Below are 23,994 nucleotides of genomic sequence, written 5' to 3' on the forward strand. Positions count from 1 at the left end.
GTCTGTATGCCAACGTTTGAGTTTTATCGCAGCTCTGTATTACCCGACCACAATATTATTGCTCGTGACCTACCGTGGCAGTTATAGGAAACACCGGGACTCTCGAGAAATCCGGGTCCCCGCAAAGAACTTGTGACGTCACACCAGTCGGCTAGTCCGCTACACTTCGCGAGCGCTCGGCTTCATGCAGTGTCCACCGGAATTCAGTTGATGTTATTGAAAGGATACGCGCTAAAGGTCTTAACTTTTTCGTATACTATCCAGAGCGTGCTTGCATATGTAAACAGGCAGTGAAGTATTATTAAACTCAATCGTTACTGGGTCCTCGCCGGAGACAGCTGCTGACACTCGTAAGACCTGCAGTGTCACGTGCCGTGACGTAAGCGCCATGGCCTCTCTTTCCCGTGGGTCTCGCGGAAACATGCGGTGACGTTACAGTAAACAAATGTAGGGGTGACCAAGGAAAATGCATCGCATTGTGAATGATTTCAATACAATTATGCATGATTATACTATCAAATGGTTGGGTGTGTCCTCGTGAAATAACGCGATAAATATAAGCTGACCCAAACGCCCTCACTCCCAGCTGCAATTATATTGTGGCCGACTAATTGACGATTTTTTTTTTCTCTTGAAGCCATTTGCGCTTCATAGCTGAAAGCAGCACTGGCGGCTGTCAGGGACTTTGTTTCGCCAACTCTGCTGTAGAAACCACGCTCGTGCTACCCAGTGTACCAGACCAACGGTGGGTAATACGCCACGCAGATTCCATCCTGGGCTACCTCAAGTCCCAGTCTCGCAAACTTGAGCACTATGCGTTAAGCTTAACATCTACAAACATACTCCGCCAGCCACCTTATATACAGTTCATGGCTTATGATACCCAGTACATCTACACAGGCCGGCCGGTGTGGCCGTGCGATTCTAGGCGCTTTAGTCTGGAACTGCGTGACCGCTACGGTCGCAGGTTCGAAACCTGCCTCGGGCATGGATGTGTGTGATGTCCTACGGTTAGGTTTAAGTAGTTCTAAGTTCTAGGGGACTGATGATCTCAGATGTTAAGTCCTATAGTGCTCAGAGCCATTTGAACCATTTGGTACTGAACAACTCTGTAGGCTGTCGCCTTTATGGATGAGCTACACTTTCTCAAAATTCTCCCAGTGAAACGAAGTCAAGCATTCGCCTTCCCTTCTACCATCCTGAGATGTTACCTAACTGTTAGTCATTCTTTTTCCTGTTACGGCCGCAAATGGAGCGAGGAAAAAATGCGTCTGCATGTGCCCTTACTTCTCACTTGTCTTCAGGGTCCTTACGCGAGATGTATGTTGGTGGCGCTAGGATCGTTCTGCAGTATGTCGCAAATTCCTGTTCTCTAAACTTTCTCAATAGTATTTCGCGAATGGAGCGCCTTTTACCATCCAGGGATTCCTATTTGAGACCAAGGAGCATTTTTTAATATTAACGTGTTGATGGAACCCAGCGATAACAAGCCTAGCGGCATGCTTCTGAACTGCTTCAGCGCCTCCCTTTAGCCCACTTTGGTGGGATCACAAACACTCGAGCAGTACTCTAGAATGAGTCGCACAAATGTTCTGTACGCAGTCATCTTCATCGATAAGCTGGTGACCTATAAAGCGTGTACAGTAGAAATTTGATCTCTGAAAAGGTCGAGGAAAGGTGCACAATTCCTCTGTCCGAACTCCAACTGGTAGGCACAGGGTCTGAGGGCTCTTACGTGTTGTGAGAGGAAGAGGACTGGAGATGCTCAATCAAGAACTGCAATGTTCACATTTTTAGGATCGAAAGTGATTAATTTTTTTCTTTCGAACGTCATCACGAAATTTTTACTTACGACTAGGTCTTCAGAAACTGCAATGAAAACATAAGAACCAAATTACAAAAAAGGAATTTTATAATGTTTGTTTTACAGTTGACAAAGCATACTTTGAAAATATAAGAAAATATGGTCCATACTAGAGGATCAGCAGATTTGTGGTACGAGTGGTGTCGTACTGAAGTAAGAGTTAGTAGTACAAAAGTACGTCGGTGAAATAAACTGTATATAGCTCTTCCTCCCGTTCATAGCGCTATATTCGCGTGTCCTCTGTATGTGACTTCAAAAATTAGAACAATTATCTTTATTATAATAATAATTCTGCATACATTATTAGTAAGTGGAAGAGGAATTAGCATTATAAACTAGTATAGTTAGTTAGTTATTCCTTAAGAAGGCAGAGTACCATAGAATAACTTACGCAATAACAAACAGAATTTTTAAAGTGACAATGCGTAACTTCGTTTTTCATATTGGACAGAGTACGAATCATAAATGAAAGAAAAGCAGGCATTTAAACGTTTAAACAACTAGAACCAGTGCAATGTGGGTATGAAAGATGGCATATCGTAGAACGTTGTGTCGACTATTGTTGACGCTCGTCTTTTGACACCAGCATATTTACATTGCTGGTCATTTGCGTAGTCGATTCGACGCGACTCGGACAAGGCGGCAACATCACTTCACATCGGACGCACTGAACGTCTCCGACGAACGAGAACCCTCAGGTGCAGCTTGTCCGTGGCTTAGCGAGCATGTAGTTTCTACGAATACTGGGCGAAAACGCAAATTTCATAGTTTTGTTGTTTTCTTAAAGGGCACATTTTTTCACTGAGCGCGCTTTCGCGTACTCACATACGGCATACTGTCCTAGAATTTTTCTAGTAAACCGAAATAATCATCCGCGTTTCCTACAACTGGCTTAACGTGCTCGTAACCATTTCGTATCGCTTTGCTACGTTACACCTAGATACGCGGGAAGGTTCCCGCTCCAACACCGATAATGGTGTGAACAACAGAGCGTCTATTTTTACTTTTTTGAAATTAATTTTGTCTGAAGTTAGACCGTGATCTCGGTTTTTCCGTCGTCATCCCCAGAACACGTGAGACGAATGTTCAGGTGGGTCCTTAAGATGTTTCACATGAGACGAATGTTCAGGTGGGTCCTTAAGATGTTTCACAGAGCTAATGAGCTCAGTTTTGTCAGGACCATGTCCAATCTTTGTTCCGCCGATCACTTGTAGCGCAGGAGTGGCTGCTGTTAAGTGGGCCCTGGCGTTGCTGGCGCGCAACAGCTGTGTCCGGCCGGGCGCCGTGGGATCGTCGGCTGAATGGCCGCTATTCATCGGCGACGCGGGCACACAGTGCAGTGCAGCGGCGAGCGGGCCCCGGCGGCAGCCGGAACAGGATGTTGGCGGCGGATACCGCTCGCGACTTCCTCTGCCGCACTCTATCTCGCGCCTTGTTACATCGCAGCCGCGCTGCACGCGCTGCCCTCGTGCTGGACCGTCCCCTCTGCACAGCCGACCACATCGACAAGACTTAATAATGGAATGTTCAGACCAACACAGGACGATTGTCTCATACTTGCAAAATGTGAAGGTCGTGTCCGGGCATCAGTTGCCTAAAGCACGACCGACCTCCAAAAAAAAAAGAAAAAGAAAAGACTTCGACAATTAGATTTCCTACCTACCAAATCAGTTTGGGCCTTTACTACAACTGCTGGTTGCTGAGTGCATAGCGCAAACGTCTATTAATCCTATAGTTGTGTGGGAGGACGAATGGCTGGCGGTGACGGCCAATAAACTGCGGTTGATAAAGTCAACCACTCGGCCGTGGCGTTCCTCCTGCCGGTTGCTCAGGCGGGAGGAGGTGGCCCTCACACGTCTTCGGATCGGGCACTGTCCTCTCACACATAGCTTTTTATTACGGCGGGAGGATCCACCGTTTTGTGATGCTTGTGGTGTGCACATCTCTGTCCGGCACATTTTAACAGACTGCATTTTATACCGTGATGCACGGGCAGAAGCACAAATTGCTGGGGATGTGCCTTCTTTTCAGCTAATGATGAGACGTGTGTGTCTAGGGTTTTTAAGTTTTGTGATGTGTCTGGACTCTGGCCGAAAATTTTAGGCTGGAGGTTTTAGTGTATTGCAGACTGGCTGACTCCTCCCCTTTTTTCCTTGCGGTCAGCCAGCCACTTCCATCTGCTACATTGTTTTAGCTTCTTCTATCATTTTCTTCCTGCGTTGTCCATGTTTTATTGCTGACGCTCTGCTTCATCCCACGCTTTGGTGTGGGTGAGCACATGTTTTTCGACGATTATTACCCATGTTTTCTGTTCCGGCATGTTTCTTGACACCCGTCTCACTAAGTTACTGAACGGGCGCTGAAGACCTTGCTGTCGTGCGCCCCAAACCCCTCTACTACTACTACTACTACTACTACTACTACTACTACTAATCCTATAGTTACTGGTTCGAATCTTGATGGTAGCGATTTGTTACTATTATTTAAAATTTCTTGTTCATTAACAAATGGAGATGTCAATTAAAACAATGAATTATAGATTTTAAAAAATTGTATATTTTTCTTGTTAATTTCTAATAACGTAAAAATGAGAGTAATCACGATGAATTAAAATTCGAAACATAAAATAGAGTATAAGATACTTTTAGGACCTTTTTTTTAAAGACTGTAGCGGATTGTATACTGGGTGATTGTTTAAAAAAAACGGAGCGACGTAGATGATGCCGAGACAAGTAGTTTAACAGAAGACACATGGGGCCGTGAACGTCGGGAAATACCCCAAATGTTGAACATGTGTCGTTGCCGGATAGCGTGTAACTCCCCGCGCGTGCATTGTTTGGGCTTGTCGATCGTACTCTCGCTGGTAGTGAGCAACTCTACACAGCGCTCCGCTAGGCTGCTCGGTTTTCGGAAATGTAAATCGATTCATCGTAGGCTTGTGCTACCACTACCACGTACGGCCCTGGTAGCTGAGTGGTCAGCGCGACGGAATGTCATACCTAAAGGCCCGGGTTCGATTCCCAGCTGGCTCGGAGATTTTCTCCGCTCAGGGACTGGGTGTTGTGTAGTCCTTATCATTTCATCCCCATCGACACGCAAGTCGCCGAAGTGGCGTCAACTAGAAAGACTTGGACCAGGCGAATAGTCTCTCCGACGGGAGCCCTAGCCACACGGCATTTCCATTTTACCACTACCACGAGCTCTGACAAACTACATTGGATAATGCAAGAATGATTGTGGAGTAGCCTTGTGGAGGAATGTGTAGAACTGCGCCCACCAGTGAAGGTAGGATCGACAAGCCGAAGCACTCCACACGCGGAGAGGTACGTCATCTATCACACGTTCTACATTTGTCATCTATTTTACGTTATATCCCGAAATTTGCGGCCCCCTTGTCTTGTATAAAATTACTTGTCTCAGCGTAATCTACATCGCTTTGAGGTGTTCTAAACATTAACAAGAATCACCCTGTATATTTCATTTCTTATGGGTTGCGGTTGTGGGTAATGTATTAAGGGTAATAGGTTGTGGTTTACAGGTTATTTGTGATGGGTTGTCATCAAGTATGGGTTTTGAGTTAAGAGCGTTCCACTATGCACTATGGGTTACTGGTTATGCTTTAGCATATCTATCACATTTTAATTTATTTTCATAGTAATTAAGAGTAGAAAGATGTTATTTGAGTTCGGCCGGACGGTGTGGCCGAGCGGTTCTAGGCGCTACAGTCTGGAATCGCGCGACCGCTACGGTCGCAGGTTCGAATCCGGCCTCGGGCATGGATGTGTGTGATGTCATTAGGTTAGTTAGGTTTAAGTAGTTCTAAGTTATAGGGGCTGATGACCTCAGAAGTTAAGTCCCATAGTGCTCAGAGCCATTTGAACCGGTATAGCGACGAATTAAAAAAGTCCGACTGCAGAGAGGTCTCCTTGCGAGCTGATGCCAGGTGCTGAACGATCCCTTCTAATTACTGGTGCGGAACTGTGTGTGTCTGCGGCGAGTCGTGTTCTGAGCCTGTCGGCGGAAGGATCCCCTTGTCCACCAGTTCAAGGCGGAAGCGAAGTCGTCCGCGGTTGACAGTGTTCACTATTGGCAGTTGCCGACTTCATTGGCGGACGTACGACGCGGTGAAGGAAGTAGCGCGGAAGCAGAAGGACTTGCGGGTTCGTGAGCGCCATGCGGAAGTTGCCGCACGGACCTGAAAGAAAGCCGAGTGGGTGTGTCTGTGTGATGGCGTCCTCTGGCGGTATTTGTTGCGTCCTCGTCCTCGTCCTCGGCACACGATAGGGGTAGCGTTATAAAAGTAACGACAATTTTATCCTTGTCTCGCGGGCCAAAGCGGTTTAATATGCATTAGTACAGACTACTCATCCACTTCGGCGAGCGTGTATTGTGGCCGCGAGTAGGACTTCGTGCGTGCGACGGAAGCTTTGAGGACGGACGGAAAAAACGTTCGGTAACACTTGATTGGGCATAGCTGAAAGGTGGAATGCCTCGCCGTGTCCGTCGTTTCCGCCGTGGCGTGCGGCGATTTATGGGCAGCGCGTGTGGACCTGCGGACGCTGTGGAGCCGGCAGCGGCGCTTCCGTTTTCCTGGGCGCCTAAGTATAGCGGCCTCCGTTTCGCCACGCTATTTCAGGACCTCCTACCCGTGGCCCGCCCCACGCTGTTTCTACCCGCCGCTGTCGCTATGATGGAGGTATTACGTCAGTGAATCTTCATAGCATCCAAATTCTAGAAGTAATTCACCTGTTATGACGTTTTTTCGAGAACCAAAATCTCTCCTGTGAAGAGCAACGTGGATCTCTGAGATCTTGCGAAACTCAGCCTGCTCTGTTCCCTTCTGATATCCATAGAGCTGTAGACAACGGCGCCCAGGTTGATGGCGTGCTTCTTGACTTCAGGGAGGCATTTGACGCCGTCTCGCAATGTCTGTTAGTGGAAACAATACGAGCGTAACGAGTATAGGACCAGATTTGCGACTGGATTAAGACTTCCTTACAGACAGAACTCGACACGTCGATCTTAACGTAACAAAATCGACAGATGTTAAGGTAAAATCCAGGGACACAAAGGAAGTGTGGGAGGACTGTTACTGTCTACAGTGCATATAAACTGTCTAATAGAAAGCATCGGAAGCTCTTTAAGACTATCCGCAGGTGATGCGGTTGTCTATAGCAAAGCAGCAAAGCCAGAACGCAATATCGATTTCCAGAATGACCCGCAGGGGACTGATGAATGGTGCAGGCTCTGGCAGTTTACCCTGAACGTAAATAAATGTGACATATTGCATAGGAAAAAAGTCCACTACTGTACAACTACACTATTGACAACAAATTGGTGGTAGCAGTATCTACTCTAGAGGAGATGTAAGTCATCCACGAAGGAAATGGCTTAAAAGACGTTCGTTGTACAAGTGTCTTGAGCATCGTTCATCAGTATAGGATCCTTACCAAATAGGACTGATAGAAGAGACGGAGAGCGTTAACGAGATGCTCAACAAACTCCAGTGGCAAACGCTTCTGCAAGAGGTGCATCACGGAGAGGTGTACTGTTGCAATTAGAGTGAATACTGTCCGGAAAGAGTCCGTCAACATAGATATTACTTCCTTCCACAATGACCGCATTCCTCGCGCAGTGACCTGATGAAAAAATAAAAGAAATTTAATAATTTTTTTCATTATGTGGGGCCACAGTCATAATACATTTCTTTTTAAGTCAGTATCGCCATTAGACTGTTTATTATTTGCAGTGTTACATTTATACGATCATGATTTTGGCTTCAAAGTACCATTATGAAGTGTTTTAAGTGTTATACAGTGCCTAAGATAGCATACTGTCGTATTTAAAATACACTATTAGACACATTGTCTATGGGTCGATATTTCTGGTAAAGCCTACTGCTTTGTTTTATCACTGAGTATGCCATCTTGACTCAAGATGCTGACGAATAATAAGTGGCATAGAGACCCTACAGGCTAATCTTAGCAACAACAGTACCGGTATATGTATTCCGGTACTATTGTTGTTGAGATTAGCCTATAGGGTATATGTATACCACCGTCAGAGGTAACAGGAAGATTTTCGCTCACAACTTTCGACCTGATTTTTTCCGAACCAGGGTCCCTTATCTCAAATTAAGTTTCCCCTCTCCATCGTCCCGGAAAGTTTGTAACATCTACGAATCACTGTGCATAATTACCGGTTCCTTTATTCCATACATGACGATAACTACTTTCTTAAATAAACGTCTCTCTTGGCGTAGATATTTTGGTCAAGTAACAGATTCGAATTGACAATTACACCTTTTACGCACTAGTACTTTTCGCAAGTTTAGAACATAAATGGTTCTGCAGGTATTTTTCGAGTAACAATGCCTTCAGCTAACATACATATAGGATATGGTAAAAATTAGGCAACTGTGCCTGAATTTTACTTAACAGTTGTTTTAATGATTCTAAACTGTAGTATATTCACGCGAAATTGAGTCGCCTTCGTGATTTTTATTCCTCCGCAGCGCTGACGCAACCCTTGCCACTGTTTGTGTAGTGACAATCGCCACGAAGCCGCGCCAGAGGTCGTTATCCAAATCAGCGCCCGCTATCACTTGACCCTTGTTTATGAAAATGTTTTATATAACAGCCGTGAACTGGCCGGCCGTGTTTTCTTTTATGACTCCTCAATGAATGTCAAATGTAATTCGTACCGACAGTGCCCGCTGCTGTAAAACCCGCAGTAAAGACCGGTCAGTCGGATGTATTATTTGAGATGCTGTGCCGTTACGTCATTTGAAGGGACGTTTATTGTACCTGTTGAACTCACCGTGCGAAAGCTGCAGACTTACCGGAACGGTAGCATGGAATCGGAGACTTGTTGCACTAACGACTTCTTAAGAGTAACGGATAGACAACTAGTTGCAAAAAAATGGTGCCTTTCAAATGATTTGATTGACTGTCCTTTATTCCTGCTGTTCTGTCCTTGCTGTATTGCAGCCATGTTCAAAATATTGAAGTAACGACTTAGTAATATTTTCTCGTCTTTAAAGACCGGACCAGTGCTTATTGCTAGGGCAGTTGGACAACAGCGAAAGGGTAATGGCTTCAGCGTGCGTAATTCTGGTTATGAATCCCTATATTCTTCGTGTAATATATCACATGTCGTCTGATGTGCTGTTTACACCTAATACTTCAATAGGGATTGGACAACCTCTTGTGTCCGAAGAATATATTGGGTTGGTGCACAACTTCGTAGTGTTTTTCCATTAAGTTCCACAAACACAACGGATACACATAAGAGACTTTAGTCATAATAATATATTCTCCTTCACTATTTGCAAGTATCTCCTAACGCTGCGATAACTTTCCTATTCCGCTACTATAGAAACCACGAGATTTGGAGGCGAAAACTCGTCGAGCCATGTTCCGATCGCATTTTCATCTCTAAAGGAATTTCCTTGAAGATTGTTCATTAGAAAGCGGAAAAGGTTAAAATTTGAGAGCACTAGATCAGGCGAATAAAATGGGTACGGAGTGACTTTCCAAACCAACTCCCGTAAAAAAAAAAAAAAAAATTGTCAGTCTAACAGAAAGCGGGTGGGCATCATCGTGGGGTAGCATCGCTTCACGCAGTCTTCCTGGTCGTTGTTCTTGGATTGTCTGTAAGACTTCTCATTTGTGATGGTTACACCTTTGGGAAGCAATTCATAGTACACCAAACCGTTGCTACTCCACTAGATGCATAACATCTTTTGTGGAAGGACACGGGTATTTATACGGGGAGTTGTTGCTTTGTTTGGGCTCAACCATTCCATTCTTTTTCGTACGTTAGCATAAAGACATCATGTCTCGTCACGAGTAACGATACAGGATTGGAATGGTCGGGACTATTTACGAGACAATTAATGAAGAACATGTAGACCTATATATGTGGCCACCTACTGGTTTTTTTGTGATTTTGGCTTAGAGCATGCGGTACCCATATACCTGCTTTTTGAACCTTCCCCATAGCCTTTAAACGTCGCACTATGGTGCAATGATCATAGTTGATCACATTCACCAGTCCTCGAGTACACTGACATGGATCATTGTAGATTAGTTGATTTAAACGATCTTAATCAAACCCATAAGGTCCTCCTGAATGGGGATAGTCACTAATGTTAAAACAATCCTACTTCAAACGAGAAAACTATTTTCTTGCTGTGCTCTGTGCAACAGCATTACAGCTCCACACATTCTCAAAGTGACAGTATGCAAGCTCAAATAGCAACAGTGAACTACAAACAAAAAGTAACCGATAAATAAGCCCAAAGCAACCGGAATGCCAACACGCGAAACAAAAACGCTACGAATTTACGCACCACCCTAATAGTTATTGAAACAATGAGATATTAGACATAGTGAAGTTAGTAAGCTTTCTTCTAGATGAATCATTAAACATGTATACAGGGTGTTCTACCTAGCGGGAATTCACGTAATCATACAGCTTAAATACATTTGAAACGAAGATTTCGGTGAGTGACAGTCGGCGAAGAGAGAAGTACTTTTGTGCGTGAGTAGTGGCCGTTAACCACCTGTTGGCAGAGATTAACGCTCAGCGTGCTCGTTCGCGAGACAAAGACGTAAGGCAGGCTTGAATCAACCTGCGCGCCAATCAGCCTCATTGTGGTTTTTCGTCGGTTTTTCATATTCGTGTAGGCAACAGCGGCGCTAATTTCCTATACGTACATCGGATATACAACATATAATCTGTTAAAATATGAATACACACATTAAAATAGTTTCTATTTCTGTCCCGACCGACCGCCGTGTCATCGTCAACCACTGGCGTCTTCGGCTACACCTATGGAGGCACATGTGGTCAGCACATCGCTCTCGGTCGGTGTCGGGTTTGTTGACCTTGGAATCTCTACTGATCGTTTAAGTAGCTCCTCAGTTGGCCTCAGGACACTGAGTGAACTCCGTTCCAGTCATCACACCAAGGAAAAATCCATGGCAGTGTCATGAATCAAACCCGGGCCTTCCGGGTTGTGGTCAGCCGCGATGACCACTCAGCTGCAGAGGCGGACACGCACATGACAGTCTATACGGTTCACAAATGGCTTACACGACCTTCTTCCCTTATATAATCCAAAAGTTTTGGCAGTGGAAGAAGATGTGGACACAGAATTCAGAGGAAAAAAAGATACCGACATCGTTCGTGGTTGAATACTTCTCATCAGTGGATCGTGCCGCAGGTGAAACAAACTCCGAAGAAGAAGAACGTTCTTTGTATTTGACTGTAACGACGATATTTTTTTCGCCATTGATATACACACACATGAAAAAAGTTTTGCATCACCTCGGTTCCCAGAACTCCTATAGGTATACGTTGACTGTGGATATTTTATCACACAGATAGTTCCTTTGACTGTTCAGAGATGTCAGTAAACCCACCCAAAGACGTACACAGCCATGCATGAGCAGCGCCTATTAGACGGAGGGGGTCCAACATCCGATCAGTTTGTGATTCCACGAGGAAGGATGCACACGGCTCGTGTTGTCTGTAGTTCAGCCATGCCTAGACGGTCAAATACCGCGGTTCGATCTCGTCCGCATTGTTACTTTGTGCCAGGATGGGCTCTCAACAAGGGAAGTGTCCAAGCGTCTCGGAGTAAACCAAAGCGGATATGGAGGAGATACAGAGAGACAGAAAGTATCGACGAAATGCCTCGATCAGACTACCTAAGGGCTACTATTGCAGTGGATGACCTACCTACCGATTATGATTCGGAGGAACCCTGACAGCAACGCCACCATGTTGAATAATGCTTTCGTGCAGCCACAGGACATCGTGTTTAAGACTCAAACTGTGCACAATAGACTGCACGGTGCGCAACTTCACTGCCGACGTCCATGGTGAGCTCCATCTTTGCAACCACGACACCATGCAGCGCGGTACAGATGGGCCAACATGCCGAATGGACCACTAAGCGTTTGCATCACGTTCTCTCCACCGATGAGTGTCGCATGTGGCTTCAACCACACAACCGTCGGAGACGTATTTGGAAGCAACCCGGTCAGGCTGTACGCATTAGACACACTATCCAGCGAGTGCAGCAAGGTGGAGGAGTTTTAGGATGGCATTGTGCGGGGCCGACGTAAGCCGTTGGTGCTCATTGAATGCGCCGTAACGGCTGTAAGATACGTGAATGCCATCCTCCGACCGATAGTGCAACCATATTCGGCAGCATACTGGCGAGCCATTCGTCTTCATGGACGACAATTCGCTCCCACATCGTGCGCGTCTTGTGAATGATTCCCTTCAGGATAACCATAACGCTCGACTGGAGTGGCCAGCATGTTCTCCAGACACGAAACCTATCGAACGTGCCTGGGATAGATTGAAAAGAGCTGTTTATGGGCGACGTAATCCACCAACCACTCTGAGGGATCTACGCTGAATCGACGTTGACGAGTGGGACAATCTGGACCAACAGTGCCTTGATGAACTTGTGGATAGTATGCCACGACGAATACAGGCATGCATCAATGCAAGAGGACATGCAATTGGGTATTAGATGCACCGGTGTGTACAGCAATCTGGGCCACCACCTCTGAAGGTCCCACTGTGTGGTGGTACAACATGCAACGTGTGGTTTTCATGTACAGTAGAGAGGGCAGAAATTACGTGTATGTTGATCTCTGTTCCAGTTTTCTGTACGTGTTCTGGAACTATCGGGACCGAGGTGATGCAAACTTTTTTATATGTATAGTTTTTTTGTCGCTTTTCAGTAGGTACTGGAAAGAGTAGTATACAAACATATGCAGCTGTGGATGTTTATAGTTGATCTTCTTTTTCTAAAAATAGCAAGAAAATTTACTAAAAGTGAAGCAAAAGTCTGCAGGCACAGGCAATCCCAAGTAAACCGTTGCAAAGTGAGTTCTTCCAGTGGATTGGCTCCCAGGCAGCATATTTTCCTGTTATTTCTGCGAAAATTTTGACCGTGAACATTGATAATTCTTACGCTATTTCCTCTCCCCTTTTTTTCTTAAATTAGGTCGTATAACGTTTAAAATTAAGTATGCCATTTGATTTCGATGCATTATAAAGAAAGAGCATTGACAATGTGAGGAAGTACTCACCCTTTTGCACTCTTTATATACATACTTGAAGCAGTTTATGGAACACTAGATGCTTCGAATGTACGTGGGGCTTCATTTGCAGTTAGAGACAGTCTTTTTGTTATGATGTTCACTTTACAACGAAGAATTTTTATGCGAATATAACTCTTCTTAAATTTGGAATCTAATAATGGTTTTTATTGTGCATACGTTGCACAGCTGTATGTTTACAGATGAAAAATTTGTGTGTCCTTCACGTCGGAAGTTAACTTTGTGAGACGCGACTGGTATTGAACTCAGCGGACAGGTATGCGAGGAGTGGAACTCGCTAACGGGACATGTCTGTGCTACTGACATCACACCGGACGCTGTTGCTATTTGGCTGCGGCACGGCGGGAAAAACACGCTGCTAGCGCACGTGCCACTGCTGACATTTCTATGCAAATGTAGATGAGAATATACACCCTCCGACAAAGTAAGCAGGCAGTCAGTCGGCTACCTCGCAGCACCAACACGAATTATTGAACCAACTTGAAAATAAATCCGAGTTTTAGATGTGAAAATAGTGAAAATCGCCTCGGCTCTGAGAAATATACGTATATTTGTGTGCAATTCTTTATACATTACTCACAATTTCGGAAATTGCAACTACGAATGCACTACAGCTCCCACAAATATGCGTTTCTGGCGCGTTGACATCGCGCTGAAGATGCTGACAGGACAACAGAAGGCCCTGATGCCGTTTGTTTGATGTGTACATTGGTTTCAAAAAGTATTGGCAAAGACATCTTTTCGCACCTAATACAAGATGTATAAATACTAGAAACATTATCTGCACCATTGACTCTGACTCAACAAAGGAAAAATTTGGATATTAAAATAACAGAACAACAGTAACACGTGTAATCATTAAACGAGGGTTTTCTCCTGCTCAAAAAAGTATTGGCTCACTGTAGGACATTTGTTATTGTGTTTGACAGACATCGCCGCGGGTACCAGATTTATGCAGATAAAATTCAGACAGTTCTGTCGCGTACCTGACGGCTATTGTAATGGGCATTCACTTGACATGATGAGTCGGAAGGGGCGGGAGCTTTCTGTGTCATTCCGCAACATCCGCAAGGTAAAAGTCAATTGGTAACGAACTTTCTGTTAATTATACAACAATGCGGGCAGTCATATAAAACTTACGAGAGTCTGATACAACAGACAAAACGCAGATCCGACGTCCGAGAGTTCTTACGTGTAGGGAGCGTCGGATGGCAGTTCGTCTTGCACAAAGAGCCCTTAAAAATGCGAGGTCGTGTGTATCGGACATCCAGTCTGCGTCCATCAAATTGGGTCAGTGCTCAAACCGTTAGGAATGTTCTGAATGCGGCTCATATTCATGGCAAATCTCCCAGAAAGAAGCTATTTATTTCTGAAGTTAGCAGAAGGAAAAGCTTGCAGTTCGCTAAAGATCCTGTCTATAATGTGGATGAAATGTGGAATACTGTGCTACTTTCTAGCTAATCGAAATTTAACTTGTCTGGATCTGACGGAAAGGAATAATTGTCGCGCAAACCAAATAAGAGTTCTATCACATGTCCTGGCTACAATAATACAAGGGGGAGGAAGCATAATGGTTTGGGGGTTTGTGTTGGTGACTTAGCAATTGTGGAAGGTGTCACGGATCATCGTCAGTATATCGATGTGTCGCGAGGCCACGTACGTAATAGTGCGCAGAAACTGGTTCCTTATGGCGTCTTTTACCCGCAACAGTACAGTGACCCTAAACATACGGCTCTGAGAACTCGTGAGTCGTTATTACATAATGCTCCAAGAAGGTTTTTCACTCCACCACAGAGCCCTGACCTTAACCCAATAATATTTAACTCTCATTCGGGAGGACGACGATTCAAACCTCCAACCGGCAATCCTGACTTAGGTTTCCGTGATCGTTCCAGGCAAATTCCGGGATGGTTCCTTTGAAAGAGCACGGCCGACTTGCTTCCCCATTCTTCCCTAATCCGATGGGACTGATGACCTCGCTGTTCGTTCCCCTGCCACCAAATAAACCAACCAAACTTAACCCGATAGAGCATCTTTGGGCATCCTTGGATACAAAAGATCAAAACGCCGTTCTACAGAGAAGTTTCAGACGGTGTTACATGAATGGTCGAAGATCTTACCTGATATACTCGCACGTGTTGGCTGAGCGGTTCTAGGCGCTACAGTTTGGAACCGCGCGACCACTACGGTCGGAGGTTCGAATCCTGCCTCGGGCATGGATGTGTGTGATGTCCTTCGGTTAGTTAGGTTTAAGTAGTTATAAGTTCTAGGGGGACTGATGACCTCAGATGTTGAGTCCCATAGTGCTCAGAGCCATTTGAACCATATACTCGCAACTTGGTCGTTGCCATGCCAAGACTTCTACGAGCTGTTATCAATTGCCAACGTTATGCACACAGGCTACTAGAATTAAGTGAATTAGTCATTTACTTCATTCTTATGTAGGTGTGCCAATATTTTTTCGATGTGAAGAGCAACTGAATTTTTTTAACTAATATTTTTGTGGAGAGATAATTATACTAGCAGAACCGTATGTTTACAACTGCGCATTTAAATAAATGCAACAGTTTCTTGGCATCATTATTTGTTTGTAATGTATATATAATGGCAGATATGCCAATGCTTTGTGATGCCACTGAATAAAATTTTTAATGATACGTCGGTGTCGCGCAAGTTCCCCAATTTTTATCTAACTAGCAAAGTCTTTGATGTTAAGTTGTCACAACTGCCCCGTGGCCATGTTGCTTGGCCGGGATGTACCAACGTCTAGTTACAGCCCCGTGCGTTGTAATTTCGCTGAATTCTCAGGAGTGTGTTTCCCTGTTAGATAAGCTCAGCTCGGCAGCAGCAGAAAAACTTCAGTCCCTTAGCCTTTGCTGTGTGCCCTGCCCTCTCGACCTGGGAGTCGGGGTCACAGTCAGCGTCGTAGCAACAGCGGAGCCCAGCGTCGTGAAATTCCATGAGTAATAAGAAGCAACTAATGATGCTCCTGGTGACTCATGTCGTCTCTCACTATTTCACTTTGTAATGGTTCCCTCCGATCTCCTGTTGAAAATGCATATGTTAATTATCACTACATGGATTTAAGCATCGCGCCGTCAGTGCTGTGGCAGTTTCTATAGGCTGTCATAGTTAAAATACAAAGCTTCCTGCCGACTAGAACTTCCCCACATTCTGGGTTCAGGTGGCTTGACCATAGATAGGCCGTTGTGGAGTGGTTAACTTGCCTCTCTTCCGACACGCACAGCTAAGGCAGTGAATGCACTTCTGTACCGACCTCAAATCACAATCGTCACGTGGTATAGATGTAACAACTTAACAGCCTATACTCTTAAGTGACTAAATGCGTGAAAGCTCGTTTTTTTAAAGTGTTATATTTATGCATTTCTGTCATAATGTATTGACATCTTTCTTTTGGGTGACATGCAGTTTTGACCTATCATGTTACTGAGCATTTTTGGTCGGGTTTGATTAGAGATCTTGTGAGCATTGTCTCGAGCTGATATTGGCGTATGCTAAAAGCAAAGATTTTCTTTCGAAGTAGAGGTGTAGCTTCGTAATTCCGTCGACATTTTCTGTTCGCTAATTTGTTTCAGTTCGTGAGTTTCCTTTAGTTCCCTGCCACTTATCTTATTCTGACTATTGTGTTTATAAGATATTGAACTGCATGGTCAAAAGAGCAGAATGAATATTGTAGGTACTATGAAATATTAAAACTGTCTTCTTTACGGGTTCAATAAATGTTGATCTTCGCTCGTTGTGAACCAACTCATTATAGGTAGCTGCTTCCAACGCTTGCTTGCTTTTTTTTATGTACAAAAAGGCAGGCGCCTCAGCTAATTGCCTGGATGGTTCCTTTGAAAGGGCACGGCCGACTTCCTTCCCCACCCTTCCCTAAACCGATAAACCGATGGGACTGATGACCTGGCTGTTTGGTCCCCTTCCCCAAATGAACCAACCAACCAATCATTCGATGTTTTCGAGAAGTACGCAAGTCTAGAAGCAACGTGTTTATTGTTGGCGTCACAAAATCAAACAGCAGCAAGGATATGCTAGCGTCCTGTACAAAAGCACTACTTGAATGAGGCAGCCTGAAGCTGAAAGCTGTAGTTTATGAACAATGTAGTAGTGCCGATAACATTAATGGAAGCTGACGGATAGCGGCAGTGCAGTTACGGACTACGCCTGAAGGTTGCAAACTACCGGCCAACGGTCGCCATCCGGTTCGCGGAAACAGTATGACGCAAGTGTTGCCAACGCAACGAGGAAATGCTATGCTCGAACAAGTAGCGATTAATCCCATCTCCCATACGGCGTTTCAACATTTTATGCGTACGTGTGCTTGCAGGTGGATCGGCACAACTAAAATTGCTATGCCGTTGGTTGTAATTTACACAAAGAATATTTACTATGTAATTGGCTTTACAAGTGCACGACCGAAAATGCCTACATGCATCTATATTCAATTATTGAATCGCCTTGGACTTTACGGTATATATAGTGGTTTCAATGATAACTGCGAAGGCCGTCTTCTAGTACGTCAGGAAAGAGTAACGTTTTTTGTCTGTATGCCTGTAGGACTGTGTGGCTCCGTAGCTTTTTTTCTGATTGAAAAGGCAGCTATTCAATTCCTGGTCAGTGATATTATTTGTGTGTCACTTATCTGTTCTTTCACCTCTAACAACGTGAAAAACATTGAGTTATGCCTTCGTTCGGGGTCCTATGTTAAAATGCCGATTCCCCGATAACCGGCTGGCAAGTCAGATCAAAGTTGGGAGGAAGGGAAGGGCATATCACTTCAAATAGATCCATATCTATTGGGGTAGGGTGGTAGGACAAAAATACGGAAACACCACGAGACACGCATGCCTGAATATAATTAATAATAAATATAAAACCTGCGAGTTGCGCTGCTATCTTTGACCACTATCTGTTTAGTAACCTCAGTACGCTCGTGGCCTTGCGGTAGCGTTATCGCTTCCCGCGCACGGGGTCCCCGGTTCCATTCCCGGCGGGGTCAGGGATTTTCTCTGCCTCGAGATGACTAGGTGTTGTGTGTCTTTCATCATCATTGACGCGCAAGTCGCCGAAGTGGCGTCAGCTAAAAAGGACTTGGAATTTCAGCGGCCGAACACCCCGCATGGGATTTCCCGGCCAACAATGCCGTACGATCATTTCGTTTCAGCACGTTGTGTCAGTCGTGGTAGAACAGTGTTCTGTGTAGCTGTGACTGCATTATGTCTGAGCTAAATGACTTCTAACGTGGGCCAATTGTCATTCCTCGTATGACGGCTGCTTCCGTTTGATATTTCAAGAGGCGCCGTATCGAAGATTCACACCGCATACAAGGAAAATGGGAACATTGTCGGCTAAGCCACAACTCGGACGAAATTGTGTGTTGCGATCGTGACGGGCGCTCATCAAAGTATTGTAACGAAAAATAAGACCACGACAGCTACAAAGATCACGGCAAAACAGAATTTAGCGCCCGCGAACTGCTCGACAGTGATGCAAATGCCCGTAACGGGAAAACATGCTGCCGCAGCAGAAAAACATGGATTATGAAACAGTGGAGGAAAGTAATATTGTAGAATGATTGTTGTTGCATACTGTTTCCAACTTCTTGCCGTCTTCACGCCTCAGAAGTGTTAAAAAATGTTTCCGCCATTGCAAGATCGCGATGTTTGGTTAGTATTAAGATATTATTTGGTTTTACCAACTTGATCACTGTGGGCCTGCTTAAATCCTGTTTTACACGAGCGACATTCTGGATAAAATCAACTACTCTTTGTGGGTACGCGCCATATGCTTCTGAGTTATTTCGCCGCCAGCCATGTCGTGAATAGGTCACCGACCTCCATGATCTGGTGAGTATGGCGTTCAGGGACCTTGAGTATGCTACAGACTGTGCTTGCACAGAGGCACGGGACTGTGACATCTTCTGCTACACTGGAAAGTAACCTATTGTCGCCGAACTCACTCCTGCCAAAGCCATAGGTTTTGCAGCGTCTTCATCTTTATTTTTTGTTTCCTTTGTTCTCGTGACACATTGCGAAAGTTGCTATATGGCCTGGTATTCTTCCTACTAACGTTCTTCCACAGGAAAGCAGAAATATCTAAAAGTAAAACCGTATGTAAGCCTTAAAAATCTGGACAAAAAAAAGCTCTACACTGCGTAAATAACGAGAAAACTAATTTTCGGTGTCATTTGACACTTACAAAGAAACCTGCGCCATTTTTTCCCTTCTAAATATTTGTGGATTTGTTTATAAGTATATACTTTCTTGAGAAAATAAAGATATTTGAAATCCTAAGAGGACACTTGGTCTATTCTTTCAGTTTTCTGAAGTGCTAAGAATTTACACTTCTACCTTTGTCAAGATCATCCACTACGATTTTTGCTTTTGTTATTAATAAGCTCTTTCATCATACCTGCTGTTACCTTCTGGTGCCAAATTTTTATTTCTTCGTAAAAAGGATATTTGCTTGTAACCTAACATACACGTTCAGGTGCCAAATTGCACTGCAGACAGCTCTTACAGCACATGCAATTTCGCGCTGCCGTGTAAAAGAAAATAACTACTCATAACAAACGAGATTCAGTACAGGAATAAAACGCCAGGGACGTTGCGGTAAACTTAATTAAGGGCTGTCGACTGAGACAAAGTTCCCCATATAAAAGTGGCCTAGGAGAAGTTGGTAGTCAAGCCATAAAGTAAAAAGCAAAGGGCAGTAACATGGATGTTGAATAGCTTCGGGGAAGTGTTGTATGTTGCACAGAGTAATACGCGGAAGGTTGCCTTTACGGGAGATCTGGAGCTTTTTGCTGGAGCGCGCGTTGTAATCTCACGCAGCAGCCGCTGTTAGCCAATCGGCGGCGTCTGTGTCGGCATTCCAAGTGACGTCACCGCCGCCTGCCTGTCCGTTGCTGCCAGCGTAAACAGTCGCAGGGCCTCGCGAACTGCGATGATGTAGCCGCAGCTCAGAGACCGGGAATAACGGCACTCTCGTTTGCAATTGGAGTCGACCAAAATCTCAAAGAGCCAAGCACTGCAACTGAAAACTAAACGCTCAAATGAGAAAGATCGTTAACGGTTGACCGTAGCTGTGCAGCCTGATTCAGGGATTAAAACATATCTATTCGTGAAGATTCATATTCACTATGTGCTGCAGACCATTAACTCCATCTTCAGGCGACAAAATTTATTTTTCTTTCGTCAGCATTGCTTTTAACAACGTAGCGCTTTTACATATTCTGCAGTTTTGTCCCATTTGCTTTAGTTATTTTCCTGGTCAGCACTACCTGTCGAATGTGTATTGTTATGTCGCCAACAAAAGGAAACTCCCCAATTACAGTTTCAAAGCACGCTCTTAATGTCAACACCCATTGCTGCCATTCATGTAAAAGTCATGATTACTTTGGTGTCAAAGGAAGTAGATAGACTTCGTATTAAGTGGAGCATAGAGTTTTATACTAACTTCATTCCTTAACTTTTGTTACTTACATCGAAGTATTTTCATTCTCATGCGGCAATGCACTTCACATTTCAGTACCTTCTGACTGGTCGCGAAATGAGTGCAGCCACATGGTTTTCTTTTTCACTCAGTAAACATGGTAACTTAAACACTCCTTGTTACTCTTTCTCGCAGCCTAGAGATTACTTAAACGAGCAGCGCACCAGCTTCGTAAGCAACTGCTACCATTGTGATGCAGCTCGTCCTACAATGTCTTTGTGTACTTCATATTCCATGTTGTTTTGGCTCAAGTGGCTCTGAGCACTATTGGACTTAACATCTGAGGTCATGGGTCCCCTAGAACTTAGAACTACTTAAACCTAAGGACATCACACACATCCATGCTCCAGGCAGGATTCGAACCTGCGACCGTAGCAGTCGCGGGGTTCCGGACTGAAGCGCCTAGAACCGCACGGCCGCCGAGGCCGGCATGTTGTTTTTACTGCGTATTATTTAACATAAACTGAAACACAACACAACAGTGCACGAGCACTCGTGATAGTGTTAACTGGTGAACATCAACATCTGCCTCGTCTAGTGAACGCCAACGTACTTGACAAAATGATTTTTTTTTTTATGAGCAACAGTAGATGCATTGTTGTTTAGCACTGTTGTTGTAATGTGCTGTATTTCATAGTGTTCGACGGAGAACATCCTAGATTTCATGACAAGCTGAGCTGAGTAAATTTGCTATCAATCAATATCCATTACATATTCTTCCGTTCTTTTGTTACTTGGCTTGTCGTGAAAATAATTAATCTGAAAGCTGATAGTTAAGTGACATACTCATTTTCCATCTCGTGCTGTTTGTAGAGAAGTAACGTTAGTTTTAAATGAAACAGTAAGCATAAATCCATTTACGGAGATTATTTCTGTACATTCCTAATTCTTTGTCTTGGTATGACCCTCCCCTTCGCAGAAAGATCTTCCACATTAACGTCCTCCAAAAATCATGTATACCGGGTGATTTGCGTCTATTCTCAAGGCGGTAGAGCGGCTCATACTCGGGTAGTTGTTTATTATCTTGCATCTAGATGGTGCTGATTCTCCCGCATTTGACGGTGTCCACAGCAAACTCGTCATGCAGAAGTGGAAGAAAGGTTAACATTTGATCACCGAGAATTTGGAAATAAACAACCTAATTCATGTTCACGATTACGTGATTGAGTAATGGTGCGGAAAACGTTCTCAAAACATGAGAGCCACCTTCGCCTTGAACTACATTCTCCGCATACTACAGATTAAACACCTGATTTCGCCGTCCATGCTATTGACGCCGTGCGCTATTTGAAAAGAAGCAAAGTCGCTACTCGTCTCACCACACTATAAGCCTCCAGTCAACTGATGGATGTTTTCTGTGTCTGGACCATTGAAGACGTGTAGCTTTCTTTGTCATTGCGAGCAATGGCCTCCTGCGAGGAACTAGACTCCAAATGCCCATTGCGACCTCGGAAACTAGTTCGGAAGGACTTGAGCCCATTGACAGAAAGCAGTTCTTGTCGGATTTGAAACCAGTTGTCATTAACAAGGCGTGACAATTGTCTCCGGCCTCTGCGGTTAAGATATTTTTGCGGCCACTGCTCTAAGGCTGTGTTATATGTCCTTTAAACGCGTTACATTCTTTACTCGCCGCGACAACAGGGCAAGAGATTTAACTTTCGCTAGTAAACTTGTCCTAGAAACTGCCGCGCGGGATTAGCTAAGCGGTCTGGGACTGTGCAGCTGGTCCCGGCGGAGGTTCGAGTCCTCCCTCGGGCATAGGTGTGTGTGTGTGTGTGTGTGTGTGTGTGTGTGTGTGTGTGTGTGTGTGTCTTTGCCCTTAGGATAGTTTAGGTTAAGTAGTGTGTAAGCTTAGGGACTGATGACCTTAGCAGTTAAGTCCCATAAGATTTCACTTGTCCTAGAAACTCATACCGAAAGGGCCTTTAAAAACTGTGTTGCTTTTTAACTAGCACTCCAGGCTCCCTGTGACTATTCATTGTAGTTTTATCCGCCAACTAACGCCGTTTTGGCTCCGTGTTAAGTGTCTTGAAGAATCACTAATTGCTTTCCTTGGAAAACGCTCCATTTCAGTTTGTCACCTTGGTTGTTTTGCATCATAAAGCCCCAACATGGAGACGCTACAGTAACCCTCAAAGACATATTGGACAGTCGGCGTTGACACCAAGAAATCGGGCAAATTTATTCATGGCATAGTCATGGGCACATCAAATCACGATGGTGTTCTGTAAATTGTATCCATGTATCCAGTGAAATTTGTGGCCAGGATAGGTGCAGGAAAGGTCCACTAATATGTCCGTCCAACCTGCGCAACTTGCTTGAGCAGACGAAAGAGCCGAGGGCTCTAGACGCGTTGACATGATCCATATTTTACGCCAATGTGCGGCCACAATAGCATTCCCGGCAACATTGCTGAAGGAACAAGCTGTTGCGTGTAGCTGCGGACGCACTGCCGAGTTTTCGCCCGTATTGTCAAGTCACGTAACACGTGACTTCTCTCTCTCTCTCTCTCTCTCTCTCTCTCTCTCCCCGCTTCGAAAGCTGGCGCGCGTGCGTAGTGATGCTATGTGTTCGTTGTCTCATGAATATAGAAGTGGGCAAACAAGACAACCATTAAATCCATGAATGTGGTACGTATATCAAGGAGCAGAGCTATGAAGCACAAAAAGTAACAAAGTGTTCAAATGTGTGTGAAATCTTACGGGACTTATCTGCTAAGGTCATCAGTCCATTCGAGTCTGTCAATAAACCGACGCGCGGGCAGGGTTCTTAGGGCAGGAAGTGGACTTTTCCAGTAGTACTTAGCAGCAGGTAGGCCGGTGTATCCTGCTTCTGGAACAACCTGTTCAGAGGCACTGCTACCTGAAGTGTCATGGGCACTGTGGAAATGTCAACACATTCCGACTGCGTACAAGTTTCACAAACTCGCGCTCCAAGGCGACCACTGTACCCGTTCGAGGAGATGACTAACATCTAGTCGTCAGGGCTTATGAGAACAAGTTGTGTAGTCACTGACTGCTGAGTAGGCCTACGGGCTGCCGGGTGGGATTCCAGGGATAGCTGGGCGAGACGAGGGTAGGTATTTCGCCAGCGGGCGCGCCGTGCTGGCCGATAAGCGGGCCTGAGTACATTTTTGTGTCTGGCCGGCGCCTTATCTTTATGAGCGAGTGGCCTGCGGACGATACAGCACGCTGGCGCAGGCGCACCGGACGCGGCCATTAGGGCGGCTGCTGCACTCCTACAGGAATGTCCCCTCGATTCGCACCGCCAGGCTGCGTGCACCTCGATAGAGGCACGCCAGGAGCACTTGCTGTAGCATTCGTGAGGAACACACTCTGCCGCTCACGCATTCTGATACGGTGATAGGCAGTTAGCATTCGAAGCGAGCCTTTCGGAAACCCGCCGTCTACCTTACCAACTAGCGGCATGAATTGCATATTCGAAACTGAATGACAGTGGCGATACTGT

The 23,994-nt window shown here is 45.0% G+C and overlaps 1 protein-coding gene across 1 annotated transcript in view; it reads left to right on the top strand.

Annotated features, from left to right (window-relative positions):
• The window catches only part of LOC126325726 (fibronectin type-III domain-containing protein 3A), a 302,806-nt gene that overhangs the window by 16,998 nt on the left and 261,814 nt on the right, over positions 1-23,994 (top strand).

The sequence above is a fragment of the Schistocerca gregaria genome, chromosome 2 (assembly GCF_023897955.1).
Source record: "Schistocerca gregaria isolate iqSchGreg1 chromosome 2, iqSchGreg1.2, whole genome shotgun sequence".
Classification (NCBI taxonomy): Eukaryota; Metazoa; Arthropoda; class Insecta; order Orthoptera; family Acrididae; genus Schistocerca; species Schistocerca gregaria.